This window comes from Phaethon aethereus (assembly GCF_964289735.1).
Source record: "Phaethon aethereus genome assembly, chromosome: 8".
Lineage (NCBI taxonomy): Eukaryota > Metazoa > Chordata > Aves > Phaethontiformes > Phaethontidae > Phaethon > Phaethon aethereus.
The window spans coordinates 17,694,960-17,715,920 of NC_138584.1; positions in this window are offsets into that span (position 1 = coordinate 17,694,960).

Here is a 20,961-nt window from a genome sequence, read left to right on the forward strand (position 1 = left end):
CAGAACCTGGTTCTTATGGGTGACTTCAACTACCCAGACATTTGCTGGAAGAACAATACAGCAGCTCACATGTCAATCATCAAGTTCCTGGAATGCGTAGAGGAGTGCTTCCTCATACAAATGTTAGATGTGCCAACCAGGAATGAGGCACTGCTGGACTTGCTACTCACAAACCAAGAAAACCTGCTTTGTAATATCTCAGTTAGTGCTAGCCCTGGCTGCAGTGATCACAGAATTGTGGAGTTTGGGATCCTGCTGAGCACTCTGAAGGTTAGTACTAAGACAAAGGTTTTAGGTTTTAGAAAAGCAAACTTCAGCTTGCTCAGAGCTCAGTTGGGAAGGATTCCATGGGAAGCTTCCATGGAGGATGAAGGAGCTAGTGAGTGCTTGGAGTTTTTCAGGAATGCTCTCCTGAAGCACAAACACAGTTCATCCCCTTTAAAGGCAACGGAAGTAGGTGGAGCAAGATAGCCCCTTAAGAGTTAGTTAAGCTTGCAGTTAAGAGAACCCTTAACTGCAAGCTTCTGAGTCTGATCAAAACCAAGAGAAAAGCATACCAGAGATGGAAAAGTAGACAAATACCTATTGAGAACTACAAGAGCATTGCCAGGGCATGCAGAGATGCAGTTAAAAAAGAACAAGCTCAGCTTGAATTGAAATTGGCCACAGACATCAAAAGCTACAGGCAAAAGGTTATTCAGGTATGTAGACAACAAGCAGAAACAGAAGGAAAATACTGGCCCGCTGTTAAACAGGAGAGGTGAATCAGTCACCAGCAATGCTGAAAAGGCAGAGGTTCTCAACACTTTATTCACCTCTGTCTTTACCATCACTGTTGGGCACCAGGCCTTGGGAACAAAAATCCAGGTTGATTCAAACACAGTCCCACTGTCAGTGAAGGAAGAGTTGGTAGGTGAACTATTACAGGAGCTTGACCCCTACAAATCAATGGGCCCAGACATTATATATCCAAGAGCAATAAGAGAGCTGGCTGATGTCATCATGAGGCTGCTCTCCATAATCTTTGGGAAGTCGTTGAGACTGAGGGACATCCTCGAAGACTGGAAGAAGGCTAATGTCACTCCCTTCTTAAAGGGAGAAGGGCTTAAAGGAGGATCCAGGAAATTATAGGCCCATCAGTCTTACTTCAGTCCCTGGGAAAGTTATGGAATGAATCCTCCTCAGGGCTATCACAAGTTAAACGAAGCACGTGATTAGGAAAAGCCAGCACAGATTCACCAAGGGCAAATCGTGCTTGACAAACCTGATCACATTCTATGACAAAGTAACCTGCTCGGTTGATGTGGGGCGAGCGGTGGACATTGTCTACCTGGATTTCTCCAAAGCTTTTGACATGGTTCCCCACAGCCTCCTCCTAAAGAAACTGATGCATTATGGTCTAGACAAGTGGTCTGTGTGGTGGGTAGGGAACAGGCTGACAGGCTGCACCCAGTGGTGGTGGTAAATAGCTCCTTTTCAAACTGGCAACCTATTACAAGTGGGGTCCCCCAGGGATCGATATTGGGTCCAACAGTGAATAGTGTGCTGCTGCAGCAAAGCAAGCCAACAGGATGCTGGGTTGCATCAACAAGGGCCTCACCAGCAGAGATAAAGAAGTCATTATCCCACTCTACTCACAGAATCATTATTATGAAGATTGGAAAAGACCTTCAAGATCATCAAGTCCAATCATTAACCCAACACCACCATGCCTACTAAACCACGTACTCGGTGCTTCTCAGGCCACACCTGGCATACTGTGTTCAGTTTTGGTCCTGGGAAGGCTGCCATATGAGGAAAGGCTGAGAGAACTGGGTTTGTTCAGCCTTGAGAAAAGGCAGCTTAGGGCAGACCTTATCACTATGTTCCAGTATTTAAAGGGTGGCCACAAAAAAGATGGCGACTCCCTTTTTACAAGGAGTCACATGGAAAAGATGAGGGGTAACGGGTACACGTTACTCCTGGGGAGATTCCAATTGGATACACGGGGAAAAATTTTCACAATGAGAACAACCAGCCATTGGAATAAATTCCCCAGTGAAGTGATGGATTCTCCAACATTGGACAGTTTTAAGATTCAGCTGGACAGGGTGCTGGGCCATCTTGTCTAGATGGTGCTTTTGCCAAGAAAGGTTGGACCAGATGATCCTTGAGGTCCTTTCCAACCTGGTATTCTATGATTCCTCAGGACCAGAGTATGGCACTGCACAGTCTGTAGTGACAACGCCCAAAGACTCAGTCTTCTCCCAAAAGACACTTCCAGCAGAAAAGGATCTGACTTAGTCTCCTTTGGCAGGGGGTTTCCACACAAGTGCTGGAATCACAAGTTATACCGTTTTCTCAGCAGGATGTTCGCTGACAACTACTGACTCAAAAATGTCAATTTTAATTTACAAACTTTAAGTTCAGCAACATTTCACACTTGGAACATGGTGAAAAGTGCTCATCACCATATGAAGTCTCTGCCTGGGGTGTTGAGGGAAATGAGTGCAATTTCAGCTAAAATGGGTCAAATTATTCTCTGCTATTACTCCACTGGTATTGAGTTACACCAGTGATAAATTTTGTCCAGTGTGGTTGATGGGGTCATTGTGAAAAATTCTGCTTAAAAGAACTTGCTTATTTGTCTTTTTTCATACAGATGAGCATTACATAGCCCAAATCAGAAGTAATCTTTTGCTATTTACTACACAGCCAGCTAGCAGTGATGTGCACAACAGAGTACTGGCATATCCCTAATTATCAGGAATGTGACTTGGTATAGTCTGTATATACAGACTGCCTGATATACAAATTGTGACAAGTTTGCTTTCAGAGTGTAAACTTTTAAAAACCACCATGAAGACCCCCATAAAAATATGACTTTGACTAGAAAAAGATGTAAACTGCATAATGGCTACATGGGTATTTTTCCTTAGAGATCAGGAGAAATATGACAAGTATGACTGCTATTATAGTTATATAGCATATTCCATTTAGCAGCGATATAGCAGAACTGTGAAAGCATATCCTAAGGTATTTTCACTTCGCGCATTTGACATTGATATTAGTTATTGCATTTAAGATACATTGGGCTGTTTATTGCTGACTGTTTCCCCTCACTGAGAATGCTAACCACAGCAGAGGAATATTTGATGTTACAAATTATTTAGCTTGCTACTCTTCATTTTCCTTTTAGTATGCAATTATTTGTTTGGTTTCACTGAGCAAATGAAATTTCAAGGGCATTTCAAGGAAAATAAATAAAGTACAACCCAAAAGGGTTTTTTTTTGTTTGTATTCGGGAACAGCACTGAATCATGCATATGTATGAATCAACAAAATCAGGTTAGCTAAGAAAGTGGAAATTGCACTCCACACTAGAGCATTTTTCTTGCTCTAGAGATCTTTGCTATGGATTTGAAGGACTAATAAAAAATCAGCAGCATGACTGGAACAGATGTTTTTTATGGACTCGTCTTGTTAATAGTCTTTTTAGCTTCTCCTAAGGACTTAAACCAAGTTCCTCACTTGTCCTGAATATCTGAGATGATGTTAACATTGTCCAAGATGTACACTAACAAGCAGCAGTGAAAAGCTAAGGTCTTACACATGGTTATGAATAAAAATTCAAAACATTGCTGTGAATGTGATGAAACCCTGGAGTGGGCAATGTTACAAAACAAAAAAACCAAACTTATTGACTGCATCAAACCCATATAGTGTCATTCCCTTGAAGGGAAGATAGCCTGGTAAAATACTTCCATGCACTGTACTACATGTATTATAAAAACAAAGGCTCACTACATCTGAAGAAACTCCTTTTAGATTTATATCACGGTTCACTTCTGTGTACAATGAGAACTGAAACAAAATGAGCCAGATCCTCAACCAGTGTAAAGTACCCAGACTTTATTGGCTCCAGTGGCACTGTGCCAATTTATATTTCTCATACAGGCTTTGTGTTCTCATTCTAGTTAGTGAATTTTTGCAGGTAGGAGAGGGAAATTAGAATAATTGGGAAAAACAGAAATCAGAGTCTGTGTCACAGATGTTTCACTTGTCAAGTAATAATTCGTTTACTCTGTTGCTGTTGAATTTACTCATATTTCTGCGATTTCCCATGTTCCTCCACAAATTCTGGCAGATACTGTATGAGTTGTTCATTAGGCTAGGCTCTGAGAGGGAAGGAATGACCCTAGGACTTGCCATTTTATCACACCTTTTAGCTAAGACTCCAAACAATGGTGCTGAACAATAACACCCAGACATAGGACTGGTCCCTCCAAATCCCACTCACTGGGTTAAGAAACGGCAGAGGTATAACTTACTCTCAGGCTTAGAGAAGAAGGAGAAAGGGAAGCTCTGTATCACTTAGGGAGCACTTGGTTAAACGGTACTTGAAAATTTTCACAATTCCAGCGTGCTGCACTTTTTTTTTTTCCCCTCACAGAGGCAGCAAAACTTTACTAGCATTGAACATTGAGTATCCTAATGTCACTGCTCTGTCAGGTAAAGCGATATACCTTCATTCATTTCAGCCAAGTGATGCTCAAGCTCAAACATAGGGGATTTCTTTCAGTAAGGATGGATTGCCTTTTCTCTACATGTAAAGCATCCTCTGAGAAACCTAAGGGAGAAAGAAGAACAGCTTTTTCTTTGACAAGTGTCTTAAACTCAGGTGCAAATTAAGGACAACTATGTCCACTCTCTTCCCAAGTTTTATTGCGAACACTGTTTATATTCATCTCTTGGAGGGGTTCTTGACACTCCTGGTAGTATTCCCACAGGATGGGCTGGGGATTGGCCTGGTTCTTTGCTCACTGAATTATCCTAAAACCTATGATAGACAGGTGCCCCTGGAGCGCTCCACTGAGGCCTGTCTTTTAACCCATTTCTATTAGTAGCTGAGATGACTGGAAAGTTTGCTATTATGCATATTTATCTTCATATGTCTTTGCTTGTTGCCACTGTCATTTATATATTTAGAACATCCAGCTTTGGTTTGTGAGAGCTCTGGTTTGTAAATAGCTTGAATTTGGAATATTTGATGAAACACTTCCCACAAATGGCTGCATAAAAATCTGAAAAAATACCAATTATGCCCAAATGTTCCAATATGATTCAGTAAACCCAAAGTAACCTCACAGATTATACTGAAATTGTCGCAGATTTATGCAATCTGACACAAGAATTTGAGCCCACCGATCCCAGGGTATGGACTGTTTCCATACAAAAAGCATTGAAAAAGGAGAAAATGCCCTCATTCAAATTCTACACGTTAATTGTCTACTTGCAGGTTCTTTGATACAAATTTTAAACACAATAACCTGCTGTTTCTATTATCTCCTGACTTGTAACTGCTTACATCAGCAACCTGAACGGTCTAGTATGTAACTGATTTAAAAACAAACAAAAAACCCCAGACAAGACAAAAAGCAATGAAGAAATAGGTAAGGCAAATGCACATACATTTCCTGAGTCCTTGCACAAATTCAGATTCCTCAGGACAGTCAAAACATTTGCAAGAAACAGTCAGAGCTGAATTGTTCACAAATGCCACACACAATTGGCAACCACACACTGAAGGAAACCCCCTACTGCCAAAATGCAGAAGGTTTTAGAGAAGCTGTCCTGTAACATATCCTGCAACCTAACCTCTGTCCTGCCTTTGAACTCCCAAGTCTTGGCTTCTGGGGAAAAATCAGAACTTCTTGGATGCTCACTTGTTTGTTAAAAGGAAAACTATCCTACAGAACAGAATCCCTCTTTGGATTCACATTTTAGTAGCATTTAACAGAATTAAAATATAAAATCCTTCCTATTTAGTGGGTCATAACATGATTTTCTTGGTTAAGACTCTTGTACCCCACAACTACCCTTATGCTGCTTCACTTTTCTCAGATCACAGTTGCAAACAACAATCTTTCGTTTCTTTCTGCTCTATCCTGGTTTTCTTTCTGACGCTATAATAAATGTAGACAGTTGTTGCAGCTCCTTTCCCTGTTAATGTGGAACTTTGAAAAATAGCCTTGACCTGAGCTGGAACAACCCCTTAATAAGATTTTATACCAGACAAAACTGATATTTTGTCTCATTTAAATAAGGATAAAAACTCTGTTTCCTTATAGCTGACCAGGAGAGACCCCAGCACGTATTCTGCTTTTACAACATTGAAAGTAAGTGCTAGTGAGACCTGCTGATCATCTGATAAGAACACAATTAATTTGTGCTCAGACTCATTAATCTTTCTTAATACATGTCAGCCCATTACATTTGATCCATGACCTCTGTCCCTAGTCTTGCATGAAAATCTCTCAGGATCAGAATCACATCATGATTTGGCATGGAGCCACCAGCTCCGGCAGTTGCCTGCAAAATGCTTCAAAGCCATCAGCAATGGCAGCTGCTGTATTTATGTGCACATGCCTGAATGGTAAGTTCACAGCTCCTCTAAGGCAGACTGAAAAGTTGGCCATTCGAAAGCTTGAATCCCTTTAGAAATACAGCTGTGTCCCTATTGAGATCAAATGATGACTCACCTTCACTCTCACTTCTGTTCCCACAGACACAAGTGCCATGTGGGGTGCTGGGACAGTCTATGCAAATACTTCCCCCACGGCTTTTGTAAATAATATTTGATTTAACATTAATAAATGTGCGGCAGTGCTTTGAAACCATTTGCCCTTTCACGTATGAACATTCATGGATGGAGGAACAGAGGACCTAGTTAAAAATCACTCATTGCAGCATACCCGAGTCCCTCCTGCTTTAACAATTATCTCAAGACAGGGAGGTGTCATTTTTTGTAAAAGTTCAAGCATTTAGACTGATGAAATCACCTGGCTTGATTATTGACATGAACACAGGCCTTTCAGTGCTTTTTGGCATCCATCAAGTTACTTTCCCATCCATAATTAGCAAGGAAAATACAAAGGCTTGCACTGTTAGTACTCATAGAAAATAATATGCCCATAAGAACAAGCAACAAATCTGTGATGGCACATCCACAACCTCCTTATCCTCATATATGCAACATTTTTTAATTGAAGCAAGCATTTCTAAGTCAAAATCTTCATGAGTTTGCAGCCCAGACCCTTCCTTGTCATCAGCCAGTGTTCACTGGTAGGAAAGACGTAAGGGCTGAATCTGAGAATGACAGACGTTGAAGGATCACAAAAACAACTCTATGCAATTTTTTAAATGCCATTTTTGATGGCAAAGTTTTAATTAATGTGAATGTAATTAAAGCATTCTTTCCCAGCTACATTCAACTCATTTTTGTCACCAATACAGTTCGTGAAAAATACATAATCATTTACTGTATGACAGTAGTCTAACAGTGTACCTTTTGCTGGTTAGCTGACGAGGTTTCATTTGGTGCTTAACCCATGAAAGACACAATGCTGCCACAGCAATAACATATGCAGCCAGTGGCTTTAGTGGGGGTTCTTCTGAGGGGTTTTCTGTGAATCTTAGCTCTGTGCACGGCTTTTTTACCTTGTCTGTCTTCAACCCATGGAAACAGAAAACCTTGCAATATAACTGCCAAAGACAGACCATAGACATAAAGTATATAGTATTTCAAATACAAGTAACATTATCTGAAGGTTCTAAAGAGCAACTTACATTATGTATTGATTTATCTGCAACAACAGTATTTCCTGATCATGTCCTAGCAAGCAAATACTTGTTTTATTCTTATTAAAATGTCAAACAGGATCTTAATCTCAAAGTGATTATCCTGCAGCTTTGAATTACTCTGCAAAAAAAAAAAAAAACCACCAAAACCTTTAATCACTCACTCATGCAATGACAAAGAAGGTGAGATTGTCATATACTTACCATGCCTGATGGGCTAACTGTGAAGGGACACAGCTCAGCTGCTTGCCAGCTGCCCAGAATGGTAACTCTCAAGGGGAAGGAAGGGAAGAAGAGTTCTCATCTCCGCTCTCCCCCAACAGCGGCCTTTTCACAGCTTCCAAAGCCATGTAATCTGTGATGATGCAGACTGAGCTGTTACTTTCCAACCTCTCTAGCATGAGCATGATCAGAGCTTCCCTCTCTGTCCACAGACATCAGACTGTGGTCCATCATCTTTAGATGCTTGTTTTTAAGGAAAGAATAAAGCATGAGGGAATATATGTGGTTACCTTTCCAAGCGTCGCTGCAGGCACTGTGGTAAGGCTTCCCACTCCTCTACTGGGAGCCTTCTCCAGCTTTAAACAGATCCTCACCATAGAGGCTGCCAGGCTAGGATCTGAGGAAGTCAGTTTTTTAAAAGAGCAGAACTCATGCAGGCATTGTCACAAATGTCACAGGATAAGCAGATTTGGATTCAATTGTCAACCTTATTGCCAGATTGTCAGAAGATCCGAATCAAGAGAGTAATTTAAATGTCAAATTAAGACACTGCAAAAGCAAATTCCTGTGATTTACTGTGTTGCTCAAAGATAACATGACCTAAGGGTAAAGAGAAGAGTTGTCTGAAAAAAAAGTCTGTTTTTCAGGGGGTTGCAGAACTTTTTGTGGTAAATTCACCAAAGAAATTGGAACGTGTAGGTTTTTTCTCAGGCAAAAGCACAATGGTACAGAGACTTCTCCAAAGGGGTTTTGGATCTCACCCAGATATACTTGCCTTGACAGGTATTTGCTGTTGTGAGAATTAATAAACTAACTTTTGGGAAATGCTCTGAAATCCTTGGGAAGGAGAAGGTTGAAATGCTGATTATTGTTATTTTTAAATGAAATGTTTTACATGGAACTACAGACATATCACAATGCTGCTGGTATTAGTGTGGACTATTGCAGTATTTTTGATAAAGCTTGCACTGGAAATCTGTAGACTAAAAGATAAACATGTATTTATAACAATAAGCCTTTCTCAATGGCTATAATTGTGTTGATATTCACGACTTCAGGGAGGATTTTGCCTGAATAAGGACTGCAGAATAATGCCCATGCTGAGAAAACCATATGAACTGAACTGGGGGGGGAAAAAAAAAAATCCAGGTTAGGAGCTGTCATTCTGAAACTCATTTTCCCCACCATGAAGATGAACTCTTATTACCTGTGAATATGGAATTCAAATACTATTTTCAAGTTTTAAATGTAGGTAACACTTTACATTATGTGTCAGTGTGGTACCAATTACAGCATAACTCTAATATTGTAAATCTATTGAGAGAGAGAACTGAGTCAAGAAGTTTCATAGTAGCCTAAACTTCAAGTGAAGTTCAAAAATATTTCAATCTGCTCTTTTTATACAGGCCCATATTTAGTACCCTGGAACACTCAGTGCCTTGGAAATAAGCACAATGCATTTTTAATGTAACAAACTTAAACACCTTGCACTTCTTTTTTCTTCCTCATCCACTTTATGGGTGAAAACTAGAACCTTATATACCCACTTTCACACCTTAGTAGCTATTGCATAATTTTCTTTACCCCTGATAAAAAAAGTCTGCGTCCCCTGTTGCAGCGTTCTGCAAAGAGCATAGGCTGAGCGAAGGGAAGTTGAATGCTGTCCTGGTTCCCCAATTGAACTGCCTTCGGTCACTGTGTTTGAAGACAGCTCTTCCTCTGGTTGACCTATAGTTCTCTAGCTACAGTGACAGCTCTTCAGCTAGCCTGCTTTTGACCATGATAGGATATAGCCCTCAGAAAGAGGAAAAAATAGATATGATGGTATCAGGGAAGCTACTTTAAGGAAAAGAAAGTAAAGAAAGCAAGGCTGTGCCTCAGTCCCTGAGAGAAAAATCGTATAGGATTTAGTACAACATTGCTGTAGGTATCTAACTAGTCTTTAGTGGCAAGACACATCACTAATTTAGAAGCTGATGGCAGTTAAGAGCCACATTTTTCATGAAAACAGGCATATTTTTATAGTCTTCAGAGTAGCAATTAGGACATTAAGCCATTTCCAAAGCTCAGTGTCAGCAATGGAGAGATTGTGACACTGGTCCATTGAGGGGCTGCTCCTTCGCACTTACTGAAAGTCCAGGTGTGGACCCTGGACCTTGTCTGTAGAGCAAAAGGGTGCAATGTCTGAGCTGCTGCTGCGCTGTGAAAATATAACAGGCAAATAGGTCTAAGCTATTGATCCATACAAGCTATGCTGTTCTTGAAGAAAGGAAACAAATCTGCATTTAAACAATAAAGTCACTTTTCCTATGGAATATTTCAGCTAGATATGCAACCTTGGAGTCTGCTGGACTGTGCTTTTAACCAGAATACTACACCCTAGCATACAGGAAATATTATCTGTGCAAGTGATTCAGTATTAGTTAATTAGGTGCGCTAGACTATTTTTCGCTCAGTGAAAGGAGCTTGTATACTGATATCTGCCATTAACACTTAATGGGGCTTACACATGTAAAATCCCTCCGGCATTGAGGGGGAAAAAAAGCCTTTCAGTTTCATAAATAATGGATCCGTAGCAAAATCAGCATTTCATGAAAAATTTGAAAAACTAGAATGAAAATATAATACAATTTCTATTTTACATGTCCCAGTTTACCAGTGCATTGTGTGATCCAATGCACAGGTCATCTCCTGTACATCTACTACATAATCACATCAAAATTTCTCTCTGTTACCTGCAGACTCAACTACTCACCTATGACCAATGTCCTCTGCGGCACTATGATAGTAAAAGTGCCCTTCTTCTACCAGAACACTGTGGCACTGGGTTAATTTTCTGGTGTATGAATATTTCTGTGAAATTTTTTTTTTATTAAATTGTAATAAGTGCCATGACTTTTCGACTGTATTTTCCTGTGTATATTATGTGACACGCTTACACACAAACAAATAATGCTTTCTCTGCAGGTACAAATATAAGCAACTCTTTCATGTTCTATTCCAATAAACATTCATATGGAAAAAGCTATGAGTCCAGGTTACTAAGCACACACTGCAGACTGTGTACAGTATGCTAAGTAAATACACACCTACTCATGACATCAAACATTTTTACCTCCTGGTCAGCTCATTTCATTCCAAATGCTTTCCAGAGTGACCAAGATATGCAGCGATCCCCATCCATTTTAGCCATACTCCACACTAAACCTGTCTGCATTTGAATCATCCAGAGTTCTGCCATGAACCTTGGTGGAACAAGGATTGCAGCTTGTTTCTTTTCTAACAAGATGCTGAAGATCTCACCTAAGCCAAGATTTCTCTATGAATTTGCCCATTACAATTAGGAACAGAGCAAGGAATAGCCCTGCTAACTCCCATGAAAATCTCCAGACAAGGCCCGTACACGGTGGTGTGATAAAAAAGGGCAAGAAATCATTCACATGCGAAGACAAATGGGAAAATTATTTTAGCAGGCCCACCCACAAATGGTAAGACATTGCCTTTCCCTTCTTTTCAGGATTCTGTATCTCAATCCCATGGCTTTGAAATGTGAAGCAAAACCCATTAACATGGGCTTTGTGTCTCCAGTGGAATAGAAGTTGTAACGGCAGCGGGAAATCAAATTCTGAGAGTTATGTTTTTGGGTTGTTCCATATTCTGAGCCTAAATTTTGCAATAGTTTTTCTTTTTTTTCTTCCTCAGTGAGCAAATACACATTTAAAGCAGCTAGATGCAGATTAATTCTGCAGCCAGGCATACTTACAAATCAGTATTTTTGGTCAGGAAGAAAACAAACAACAATGACGTATTAATTTATATGCATAAACTTATCAAACACACCGAGAGAGAAGGAAGAAGTTACAAATATATCAACCTGTGCTCTTATTCCATAACTCCTACCATTAGGAATTGTGCTCTACTGTTCTTTTGCAGGACATAGTAAAAGAATTTTCTTAATTCTACCGTTTAAATTGTACTTTTTTTCTGGTTTTGGTGTTTTGATGCTGTAAACTTACATATCGAACAAGAGTCATGATTGTATGTTTTGATTCTTGATGTCATTATTTAGCTTATCTTTAAAATGAAAAAAATTATTTCTGTTTTCCCAATGGATCAAACAAACAAGCTGAGAAGTCAAAGGAGAAAAATAACATCCTCCCTTAGGTTGAGCAATGTGGTTCATATTTCCTCCTTCCAGCTTTCTGCCGATGGGAGCATTTGTCAAAGCTGAGTCAGCACCTTTCCAGGAAAAACTCATAAACATGTTAGAAGACATTTCATTTTGTCATCTACCTAGGCACATTGGATTAGTATGCAAATAAGACAGCACAAGAACAGACCACAGGAGCAGTGCTAATGCTCTAGTGATCTTTCAGTGTAATTAGAATTTGTTTCATCACACTAATTTGACACAGCAAATTAGTGAAGCTAAGATAAGGTGGTTTAGTAGAGCCAGGGTGCTGGTATGTACACAGAAACTTGCCAGTAAGTCCATTTGCACCTGGGAGTTGTGTAACATTGCAGAGGAGTGACAAGTAGCAAAAGCTCTAGAAAATATCAGTTTGTTTTACTTTTAATCTGGTACCTTGATAGGTTATATTTTCTTCTGCTGCCGTCTTATAATAGTAGTTTAAAGACCTTAGCCTCTCTGCCTTTGAGAAATCTTTCAAGACTTAGGATAAGCTACATGGTACTACAATTATACAAGTTTAATCAAGTCTGGCCCGGTGGTACACAGCAACATGCTGTGTTATCACATGGGAATTCAAGGGGAAAATTCATGATTTCTGTTTCACAGAACAAGCTAGCTGAAAGCCATTCCATGGTGATAGCAAAACTGAGGACAGTGGTTGGCTTCTTTTCTGCACCCTCCTGCCCCAGATCATGCAACTCAGGAGGGGTCCTGAACAAGAAATTAAAACTGGTCCCTATTGCTGCAAAGTAGTCCTGAAACTTAGAAGATTTTAAGGACAGCTGGAGCAGGCAGAAGTCTGAGGGAAGGCCTGGTTAAGAAAGAGGACTTGTCCAACTTACAGGGAAATAACATCTTTAGCTTCCTGATTAAAATGAAGATTTAAGACTGTTCTTAGTTTTCTAAATCATTTATCCCTAATATTAGGGTAAAAAAGTTACCTGACCTTTGATGCAACACACTGTTCATTTGCACCTGCTGAGATCATCAGCCAGTTGAGAGCATCTGGCTAGACATGTGATGACACATCTCTCAGCTGAATCACAAACCCACACACCATCCCTCAGAGATGCAGCTTCCTCTTGCATCTCACATTCCCCAAGGGAAAAGGGCTGCATAAGCCAAAGAGGGCCTGCCCTGAAGTGTGGTCTACAGATCTGAGACAGAATTCTTATTCTTTGCTGCTTTGTGTTTTAACTGATTCAGCATAACGTCTGTGGATATAATAATGTCAATTGTTTATAATATTTGCATCATATAATGAGATGCTAAGATGGGGTTTGTTACTTGGAACTTTTAAGAATAATGGAGTAGAGAAACATCTATCTTGATAGGCATATTTAATCTGGTTATTTGTTCATTGATAGGATAATGACCTATTCTTTCACTTACATACTTTGGATTGCTTCTATAATTTGATGGAGTCCTGAGGATAATTTAATGTGTCTTTAGGAAATGCCGAAGGAGCCAGTCTATTTGACAGTTAAAAGGAAAAAAAAAAGGTACCCAAAACCAAACTAAGTTCCTAGGTAGTGTGAAAATCCCCACTATAGAGCCTGAACAGAATTCAGAAAGGAACAAGCAGAAGAGCCAGAAATGTAAGCTGCCCTGCAAACGAGGAGACATGCATTGGTATCTTTGAGTTTTGTACATCTCAAAGTGGTAACATCCAAAGCACCGAAACAAAATAGACGTTAGCCAAAGTCAACCAAGGCAACCCCAGAGCCTCTGGATATCTACCTTTTCTTTCCTTTTCAGACAGGATGTGGTATCTTTGGGAAGAACATCTGACAAGAAAACCAAACCCTTCCAAAGTCAGAGGTTTTTGGGTACAGGTAAAAAGTTGCCTGTAAGTACACATCAGGAAGAAGGCAAAGGAATTCCTACAGAAAAAAAAAAAATTCTCCTCTTGGAATCACCTTTTGGAACTATTTCTTTCTCTGAGAATTGGGTCTCATGCTCCATAAACCTGAAAATCATAGAATGAGGAATTCCCTAGAACCTGCACAGCAGAATCGCACCCCTGAGGTACAGCCAAGCAGAATAGCATTGAGAAAGAAAGGTGCTTTTGTGTTCACTCATACTCAGAGAACCCTTCTGGATTTTAAATGTGGGCTACCTATTATTTTATAAGGATTTTCAAAGCCTATTTTTGATTTTTTTGGTCTCTTCTCATTATAGGAATCCCTTGCTAAGGAAAAAGATTAGCATTTTGATTCCTTATCCCCAGAGAGGCTTGGCCACACAGGTACTCACACACAGATGCAGACAGAATCTCTGTTATTTATGATAAAAATAAGCTAACATCACCTGCTTCTGAAGGTAATCAGATACCGCTCATATTTCAAAGCTCAAAAAGTTAATACTAATGCATGCTCTGAAGATGTTTAAAAGAAATCAAATTACAATATAGCTAAAGTTGTAGAGAGATGATGGGAGAAAATACAATTCATCACAGTATGTGCTATAAAAATGCTTTTTTTTTTAAAGACAGAGGAAAAGGCCATGCTATAGGGAATATTTCATGGCTGGTGGGAGGGTTAAATAAACAAATGATAACAACACCAATCAGACCTCTTTGCTTAAAGCCTGCAGAGTCAATCTGCTTCTGACTGTGGAGCTACCAACCAGCAAAGGCAAACTAATTAGACACAGTCAAACACTTAGGCAATCACACCTTGTGAATGTAAGCGTCTTCCTGTCATTTGGCAAGTCTCTCAGCTGCCTCCGAGCGTGAGACAACAAATCCCCTGCAAACAAGTTCCTCACTCTCCCTGTTAGTGAGATCTAACAGAGCACAATGGCTGGAGGTGAAAGGTGGCAGTCTAGTCAGGTAATGACATCGTCTTGAACAGCCCACATTAAAATAGTGGCACTTGTTTAGACTAGCCTATTTGCACCTACCTGCAGAGGGCCTTTTTAATGTAATTATTAGCCTCTGCAGCCCTGCTTAAGATTTGAAAATATCATTCATTTTCATCTTGCTTCAACTACCGCTGCTCTCTCCTATTCAATCCCAGTCACCTCATCTCCCCACAAGTAAGTGTAGAAACAGAAGCAGATGAGAAGAGTTGAATTAACAAGAAACAAGTTGGCAGGTGAGCTGTGTGACACAACAATAAAAAAAAAAGCTAAAAGATTTGACAATATATTCTAATCACTATCTGACTGTAACAGAGCTGCAGGCATTGAAATAGCTTTCTGGGGAAAAGAGAAAAGACAGCAGGAGAATGGTCTAAATCCTCTCGTGCAAAACCCAAGGGCAGGAACCAATCCTTATGAGCCTTAGAACAAATATGTAATTACTGTCTTTCAAAATTGCCTTATTTTCTCAGGATTTAACTATTCACTATTGACAAAATATGACAAGAATTACAGTCATAAGGAGTGAGATAAGTAACCACCACCCAATTCTAGCCTGAGAGACCCAGACACATGGATGACTGCAGAAGACACAAGCTCCGACGAAGGAATTGTGCAGCCACAGACCAAAGCTTCCATCCAGTTTCCTAATGAGAATCCATGTTGCACTGGAGAGGTGAAGTGAGTTATCTTACCGCCCTGTGTCCTCATTCACGAAAGGTCCAGCAGAAGCTATCTTGGGGTATCTCAGAGCGTAAAGTGCAGCATTTGGCAGATGAGTGGGGCAGGACACATTTGAAGAGTACTCCAGCAGTATGTGGCCAGTGACAGTCCAAAAAGGTGGGGAAAAGAGGGACTGGTCAAAGCACAGAAGCTGTAATATCTATTTCCTCTTGCCAGGGAAGCACAGACCTGTCCACCACGAGTCCACTGTTCTGGTGAAGTTCTTCATGAAAAATACATGGAGGAGGAAAAAGAAGAATTTCTGCTTCCTTTGTACAGAGAGTAATTTCAACCTATTTTAAGGTAATGTTAACAAGGAATAAATGATTTAGTTCTTGCCTTGTCTAGCATCAGCCCCCTCACAGAAAGGACATCCTGTTTACGTGACCAGTGCTAATTCCTGATGAAGAGAAGGCTCTCAAACAGCCTGTATGGCAGGTCTGCTCAGTATGATGTTTTGCCTTTTGGTACACTTACTTTGGGTTCTGCTATTTATCTTGAAAATATATCTCAAATTGTATCAATGAAGATAATTTCTCTATCGTTGTGCTGACAAGATATTCAGATTAATTTCTCCAGCACACAGCAGTTTCACAGATGACTGTTGTAGCATAGGTTACCATCTTAATTGGTGCCACTGCCCACAGCTACCCGTGCTGAAGGAGCGCCAGAGAGTCATGGTATGTCCCAAGCATTGCTGATACCTACTTCCTTTTTTTGTAGGTTTTTTCCTCCATCTGGCTGTGATGGATGAGGGTCCTTTAACTACACTTGTTCTGTAAACTGATATTATGCATCTGACCTAAAATGACAGCTGGAATCAGGGCCACACTTAGAGATGATCATGCCCAACACAAAAATATAAGCGAGTTCTGGAGGGTGCCAGCCCTGGGTCAGTCTCGGCTTATTTGTCAATCTGCCAGTTCACTGCTCCGCAGTGCTCTCCTTCCCCGACTAGCAGAAGGCACTGCTTTCAGGGGTAGTAAACACAGCATGTTGAGAGACAAGCAGTTGGCAGGAGTCCTTATGACAGTGGTGGCAAAAGCAAGACAGGTAGCCAGATGGATCTGGTGCGGCCCAAGGCAAGCACTGAAGCAAAGGGGTGAATCAAAATCAAAGGGTTACTATACCCTGATGGGAATATCTGATTATAGTGATACTGCATAGGCAGACGATGTATACTGCAAGCTCTTATCTGTGCTCTGGTGTTACTGCAGTGTCTTGAGCAAACCTTGTTGTGCAGCGACATTCTAAGCCATTTTATATTGCTACTATTAGCGCTACTCATGTCACTTTGTCTCTGATCAGTCCACCTCTCCTTTTCCACTTGGTCTCACTTTGAGACTTGGGGGGTTTATTACTATTCACTGATCCTCCGGGCTCTGTATTAACTTGCTCTTAAACATTTGTACCACACTTCCACCAGAAATTAGGACCTATACAAACTAAATTAATTGATTAGAAAAGAAGCACGTTTTGCAGACAGAAGTACAATCTTTCATTAGACTAGCTGATCTAAGTCAGGAAAATGGGCAAGCTCTCCAGCCATCGTATCCTTAAGCTAACTATGATAACCTGAGACACCATAGCTACTATTACTGCAATATGCCTATTAAAAAAGAACACTGTAAATGAACTTGAGGAATTCAGTTTGAAATTTTCAAGACTAAGAGGCTGAAAATAATTCATTTGGTCTGGATAAATTATTCAGTGCTATTGCACCACTAATACTTGTTTACTTATATTTATTTATATCCATACATACAGAAACACACCCACCCCAACACACTGTTACTTAGCTAAATATTTTAATTGTATAAAATATTAAGTGGTGAATACAGTATTATCTTGCATATAATATGACCTTATTTTTCAAGCAAAGGTGACAGCGTATTGAAGCATCAATCTGCGTGTGAATCTCTATAATGACATGCCACACCATGAGAAGCAGCTGCCTCACAATATTGAAACAGCCTCTGCACACACAAGCCTGTCAAAATTAGGATGTGACTGATCCCTATACCTGTAGTTATTTTCCTCTCGATATTGCATCTCATTTTATAGCACATTTCATACTTGTACCTAGAGGGCCCTCACCTGCAGGTTTAGCTAGGATTTAGAGGACAGGCTAAAGGATACCTGCCCTTTTGGAAGGCCAGTAACAAAAGCATTAAAAGCACAATTATCTGCAAAATGGAAGAGACACTACACTGTCCATCCCTTTGGCCACTGGACTGAAGGACGGGTACTGCAGAAAATGAAGGAACCAGGATTTTGCCACAGCTGTTCACTCAGACTCTTCCCCTGTTTCCCTTTAGCCATCAGACCTGAATAAAGACGGAAGGGACATTCCTGGAGTAACTAACTTTCTCAGAAGACACGTATCTCCTGGACCTGGCACCAGCTGTCAGGATGCCCAAACAACAAAATTTGTTCTCTTTCATTTTCTTGCAAATAGTGTTTTAAAGAAAACGACGTTCAAAGAGGGAAACATTTCCACAATGAGTAACCAGGAGACAGCTCAAAAGAGACCTGAGGCAAATTAAAGCCCAATTTAACTTTTGCTCAATAACTTCACTTTATTTGGATGAATGATTTATGCGGTGAAAAACTTCAGCTTACTACACTAGAAAACTCAATTAATAGCCAAAGTGCTTAGAGAATAGGGGAAGGGGAAGCATGGAGGTAAAACTCCAGTTACTGAGTTAAGAAGCAGAAGTAAAAGCCTTTTGACACAGAACATTAGAAATATCGAAGAGGAAACAGGAAGAGTTTGACCCCCCCAGCCACAGCAGGGAGAATGCTTGCACAGGGGGGTTGGTGAACGACAAGGGAGACTAAATCCAGGTGCAGGACTTGGGAATGACTTATGCCAAACTGTGCCATTGCAGGTGGGCCCCAAACGACCAGCCAAAGGCCACACGTGGCACCTGCAGCGGAGCAGGGACACCACCATCCGTGCCCAGCTGCCCCACTGGCACAGCCGTCACCTGCACCGCCTCCCTAAATAGATCAGAAAGAGGGTTTGCCTGCCTGCTCCTTGGCTTGCAGACACACTTTCCCCGATTGCTCAGTGCCGTTGGCATAAGGACCTTTCGTGACCGGGTATGCTTCTTGGGGGCTGCTCTGTCTCCGCTCTTTAGGCAGAAGGTACCAACAGGATTCAGACAGCAGAGTAAAAGGGAAATCACAGCCTTGCTTTTATCACCAAGACATAAGAGAAGACAGAAAAAACCTCCAGCCTTTTTCACATCACCCATTGCTTTTCTTTTGGATCTGTGTGTAATTACACAAATACTTCTTAAATACACAGGAAAGTAAGTCACATTTATCACAGTACCAGACATCACTTTTCCTCAGTCATGAAGAATCAAATCCATCAAGGTGTGAGAAGCAAGTTGTGGGGAAGGAGCTGTTTGTGAATTACGGATTTTTTTCAAAAGGGAAGGGAGAGAGTAAGCACTTTTATTCTCCAGCAAACTTAAACTTAGCAGCAAAAACCAAGTCCACAACTAAATTTTTCCTGCCAGTTCCCTTGTTTGCTTCTTAAATGCAGAGGAAGGAATATTGGGTTCAACTAGTAGCCACAGAAAAGAGGGAAGTGCATAGCTGAGACTGAATGATAGCTTGATTGCTGTGGTCTCTCAGGTTTTATCACATATAGAATAGGTTTAACCCTTCAAAATCTGATCACTTCTCATCTGTGGTAGGAAAACTGCTTTGTTAGAAAGCAAGAGAGAAAAATGCACTGGTGCATATGGTATACCATTAGTAAGTCTCACACCCCATAATAGGAACATTTGTACACAAATGTGTTTTTTGGGGTCTAGCCAACAGCAGAGCACCCTCGTGAATCATAATGCACAGCTAATGAGTTATTTTTGGTAAATTTGGCATTCGGAGTTAATAGAACCAATTTGTCCCCCAAAAGCTAAATCACTTATCACTTCTTTGAAGGTGCTAAGTGGATCTAGAACTTCAGGATGCTGTCAATAAAAATGAAATAAACTCATCAAAGCTGCCTAGTAATTTGTGCTCCTCTCTACTTCTGTTTAGAACAAAAGGTAAGATGTATGAGATGCTATGACAGGCACGCAAGAGTTTGTTACAGGAAGCAATAGTGCAATTTAACTGTGCCCCAAGGCTGATGCTTGTTGTCTAAGGTGGATGACCACAAAGAAAACAGTTTATTATTTTTGGGAAACATCCAATTAAGACAGCTAAACCCAAAAGCAAAGCTCTGAAAAGATGCTGAGTTGCCCGTGTCCTAAGCATTTGGAGATGTGGAGTTTTGGTTCAGCCTACTACAGACTGCTTATAAATTCAGATCTGGAATTAAATTTCACATCCTTATGAAACAGAAAGGTATTCAATTCAAATTGAAATTGAAGGGGAGGCTGGGAGGTTAATACGAGGTTTTGGTTTGGGAACATCTCTGGTGGCAGAAAAAAGGCAAATTATTTTTCATTTAGAGAGTATTTCTCCAACTCAGAAAGTCATTGCCACAGACACCAGCTGTATTTCCTATGGGAAATTCCCCTTAACTCCTCCCTTTCAGGTATAAGTTGCCATTAATGCCCTTCCTATGTTGAGCAAAGGAGCTGCATATGGATGTGCAAAAGATATCCACTGAAGTTTCCACTGCAATATCCAATGAAAAATGTATTTGGGTAGGGAACTCTAGTTTTGAGTGTATAGCAATTGTCTGCATTAACCAACCAGTCTAAGTGGAATGCACTGAATAGGAAATGAGAGTAAAGCAAAAGTTAGAGCTATGCCTAACTACCTGAGTGTAATGTGGATAGCAGTGAACTGTGACTCATGTCATGTTGTGTTATGTAGCATCAAATCACGGTACAGTGTGACACCACGTAAGCAACATGAGTGGCGTGAATGTGACACAGCACAGCCTTTTTTCCTCTCTCTTTCTCTTTTTTTTTTTTTTTAAAGAGCATTTTATTTTTAATCAGATAGCTGCTGTCAATTCAGATAACAGCTGCCTGACCCAAATTTTCAGCTGACTGAAGTGGACGAATACTGAAGTGTGGACTTTCTATTACGAAAAGTTAACATTCCAGACTAGCATCTCTGCATTAAAAATACTCGTGTGTCATTCTCTTCTCCCCATCCGCTTCTTCCTCCCCTAACACTAGTTATGTTTTCTTACTGATACTGAATCAATAATTTCATTTCTATATTACAAGTCTTAAAACAATACTGGCAAAGAAGTATACTGGAATTTTACTTACTGATGTTTAATTATTGATGTAGGCTTCTTTAAACATATTTGGCTCTCTGAAACAGCTCTTTAGAACTGTGTTCCATTTCTTATTGCTTACCTA